This window comes from Doryrhamphus excisus, unplaced genomic scaffold (genome assembly GCF_037039965.1).
Source record: "Doryrhamphus excisus strain RoL-2023G ecotype Guam unplaced genomic scaffold, RoL_Dexc_Guam_v1.1 HiC_scaffold_28, whole genome shotgun sequence".
NCBI lineage: Eukaryota > Metazoa > Chordata > Actinopteri > Syngnathiformes > Syngnathidae > Doryrhamphus > Doryrhamphus excisus.
Genome location: NW_027621866.1, coordinates 66,310 through 70,825, shown reverse-complemented (window position 1 = coordinate 70,825; position 4,516 = coordinate 66,310).

Here is a 4,516-nt window from a genome sequence, read left to right as displayed (position 1 = left end):
GTTACAGTGAGTGAAGATCCTGAAGATGAAGAAATGAGAGAACTGCCACTGCAACTTCATTGAAAAAAATGTAGCCCACCTGCTGTTGAAAATGGAAAGCATATTCAATGTACCACAAAGGTGTATTCATGAGTTAGTGGAAGAACTGCACTTTATTTCTTCATCAGCTTCAGGTCCTCTTTTGAAAGATATTTTACAGTCATGCTTAAAGAGGCATAATTGTTGATGAAAAGTTGATGATGTGATCATCTCAGAGATGGCGACAGACCTATCTGTGCAAGTCTAAGCCAATGACATTAGCTCTAGGACATACTGCTCCTCTTTCCACCTTTCCACCTACAAAAGAAGGGAGCATTTTTCCATGGTGGAACCTACAGAATATCTAATCATGTCTTCTCAGTTCTTCTCAGGGAGAAGAAAAGTTTCCAACATGTACCAATTTGAAAGTCCTTGCATGAGGTTTTGAAGAAAAAAAGAGATCCAGGATTTGCTCAAACATAGCTCTGAAGCAGACAGCAGCTCTGACACTCACTACAATTCATTTCATGATGGCATACATTTGAAAAACAATAAATTGCTATGAGAAAAGAATCCAGCCATTTCTCTCATTCTGTATGTGGATGATTTTGAAGTGTGTAATCCACTTGGCACATCAAGAAAAAAACACAAAATGACTGCTGTGTATTGGGTTTTAGCCAATGTGCCACCATTGCTCAGATCCTCGCTCACATCAATCTACCTTGCCATTCTCTGCAAGGCTGATGATGTTCAAAAGTTTGGCTATAGTGCTGTGTTAGAACCACTGCTTAAGGACCTTCCTTGCCAGCCTAGAAGAAGAAGGACTTTACATTCCTTCAATAGGTCTACGAGTCAAAGGTACTGTGTATTGTGTCGTTGCAGATAACCTTGGTGCCCACTCTATTGGAGGGTTTGTGGAGAGCTTCTCACGTCTCACAAGTACACACACCTGCAGGTTCTGTCTTGGAGAAAGATCTCAATTCCAGGTGAGTGAAGTTAAAACAGGAACAACACAAGAGCACAGGTTGCATGTTCAGACAGCACAGAGAGATACAAGTGCATTCTTCTCATTGTTATGGAGTAAAGAGACAGTGCCCACTGACTGACAAACTCAAATATTTCAATGTTTTATCTGGCTATCCACCTGATTTGCTACATGATCTCTTTGAAGGCGTTGTGCCTTTAGAGTTAGCACTATGCCTAAATGTGTTCATCAAAGAGAAATATTTCACACTCGAGGAATGAAATCAATGAATCAAAGAGTTCCCATACAGATGGACAGATAGAACGGATGCACCGCAACCAGTTCCACTGACTTTTGCTGCAAGAAAAACTGTTGGTGGAAATGCCCATGAAAACTGGGCTTTGCTTCGCCTCCTTCCCCTGATAGTTGGAGAAAGAATCCCTGAGAATGAACCAGCATGGCTGATCCTTCTGAACCTTAAGGACATAGTTGAACTTGTCCTTTCTCCTGTTCACACAGACCTCGCTGTTTGTTTCCTTGAAAGCAAGATTTCTGAGCATCGGCACAGATTCCTGGAGGTTTTCCCTCAGGAAAGCATCATTTTCTTGAACACTACCCACACCAGCCAGATGAAAGCTTTTGGTCCACTTGGTTCATTTGGTTCACTTTGTGGACTATGCGCTTTGAAGCTAAGCACAGCTTTTTGAAGCGTGTGGTCAGACATACGCATAGCTTCCGAAACATTCTGTTGTCTCTTGCAGTGAAGCATCAGTTAATGATTGCATACCATCTACATGGCAGTAAAATTGTTCAGTCTCTACAAGTAGCAAAAGTGTCAACAGTGGATTTGACTGTGCTGAGGGAAGACATTAAGAAAGCAGTGGAATGAAAATTCCCTGGTGAATCATTTGTCCACATGGCAAACACAGTGTGCTACAGTGGCACCAGTTGTTCCACTGGCATGATCTTGGCACGTGGTTCAACAGGTGGTCTGCCAGATTTTGTAGAATTGATGCAGCTTGTTGTCATAAATGGCAAGGTTGGCTTCATTGTCAAATGTTTCAATTCATGGTATATTGAGCATCTTAGAAACACAACAAGTGTTTTCAAGCTCATTGAGCCTCGTGAGTTGTTTGACATCTTCCCCATGGCAGCATACGGTGTTGCAGGGAAGCGTACCATAGATTGCAAAGGGGTCAGTATAACTCATCATTTGTTTGAGTTTATAGGAGAGACCTCAAAAATGGCATCATCCTCTCTGTATATGGGGTTACTGTCTCATTACAAAAACAAAGTTGTTGTTTTTTTTCAATGAACGTGCTTGCCCCACACTTGAGCACAAATGATCATTTTCACTTGCAGGTGTAGTGAGAATATACAACTCCTTGAATGTGTGTATTCCAATCATATTTTTGTGATGAAGTGTGATAATGTTCAACCTATAATCAAACATGAGACAATATTAGTTTGTCAATTTGCCAGAAGCATGGTAAGACTTTTAAACCCAGACCACACTGATTCTCGCTGAGGAGAGGATGTTAGGCTCTTGATGACTATGCCAATATGGAGATCTGAAATTATGATTAGTAGTAGTTGTAAATATGAGCTCCATAATACTGACACGAGATGGACAACAAGATGGTACAAGATCTTTGTAGTTTGACTTTTATGACATTATTCTTCAGGGGGAAATGTTCAAGTGAACAAAGCTTTGTTCCTATCCTTGTCTTTGCCACAGAAATAAAAGTCTTCAACATTTAATCATAGTATAAGCAGGCATATAGGATTCTTTGCATTGGCTTTTGTAGAAGTATACTTATGGACACAAATCTAAGACTTGGTGTGAAGTTTGATGATGAGGAAATGTCACGGATGTGTGATGTCAAATTTCTTGGAGACTGAATCAACCAGTACTTGTCAGCATACTAGTTTACTATATGATAAATGTGATGAAAATTCAAGGTCCAAAGCTTTTATTTATCTAGAGTCATTTTTAGTGGTCATATTCTTCTCCCATACTGAATGATGATGATTATATGATGTGTCTGCATGTATTCTAGAACCCAAACTGATGTCATGTTTTCTCTAATAGATACCCTGATGTCTCCTCAAGCCAAACTTGGGATCATTCTTCAGGACCGTGAAATTGGCAAACTGGACTTACCGGATGGAATCCCTGATGAACTTGAGTCTATTGTGAGGGAGAAATTTGGGCTTGATGGGAACTTTACCTTGCATTATAAGGATGCTGACTTTGGAGAGGAATATTTTTCTCTTACCTCAACAAGTGACACCAAGGACAAGGATACCATTAAGGTGGTTCACATTGTTGAACCTCCTACAGTTACTCTGACCTTTACTGATGGGTACTGACAGTTCCTTTGAAAGTGCATCAGTAGCCTCGCTCCCTAATTCTGAGACCTCTGTCCATCCTGCTAGCAGCAGCTGTTCCTCTGGATCGCAGGACACACTGATCACACTTTCATCACCTGAACAGGTTACTCACCGTACACAGTGTTGGCCCACTACATTTCCTGTACCTAATTTTGCTTACGACACAGAGCTTGTGCTGGCCTCAGGAAATGAAGTTTTCAAGAAGGATGGAATTCAGCTCAACTTTGCCACAATCCTTTGCCTCCAGACATCCTTGAGAAGCTGGCTGAAAGCATCTTACCCCACTAGTGCGCAGTTTAACCATGTTGCTGAGGCACTGATTCAGAAGCATCCTTGCCTTAAAGAACCAGGGTCATATAATGGATGCTACGCATGGCAACAAAGACTAAAACATAAAATGGCCAGCTATAGATCTAAATGGAGAGGGCTAGGATGCCCTGAGCTTGATGTGAACTCTCTCAGAAAGAAGCGAGCATAGAGCATGAGAAAGCCCCTGCAAAGAATATCCAAAAAAAAAGCCAAGAAGGGCAGGCAGAGGTGAACTATTTACCTCCTCACCCACAAGGAGAAACAGAAGGAACTTTGGAGCTCCTTGATGAAGTAAAGAAGAGGAACAACTGCCAGGTCATCAGTGAGAAAATGGCAAAGACTTTCTCCATTCGCAGGCAGGAAGTTGCACCACAAGCACCACAAATCTGTGACATAAGAGACCGATGGCCGGCTCTTTTCGATGCAACTCAGGTTAATCTTGTTTTATAAAATGGTTTGCAGTATGTGCTATGTCAGTCAATTTACTACATGAACAAATTGCACCTTTTTATTTGTATTTTACACAGATAAATGAAGAATTCAGAAGGATCACCGCTGGTTGCCTTGAGAGAACATTCATGGCAAAACTGGACCAGTATACCCCAAAAATAATGGCACTGGTGTCCTCAAGAGGAGGAGATTCAGCACATAAAGAACATGCTGCTAGAGGTATAAATAAATGTAACAAGGTTCATTTCAAATAGAAAGAAAAATCACTTTATTTTTAGGAGGTGTTGATGGGTTAGTTAAATAAATATTTCAATCAATAAATCATAAATTCATCTTTTTAAAGATTGTTTCATTTTCTTGTATTATTTTATTTACAGGACC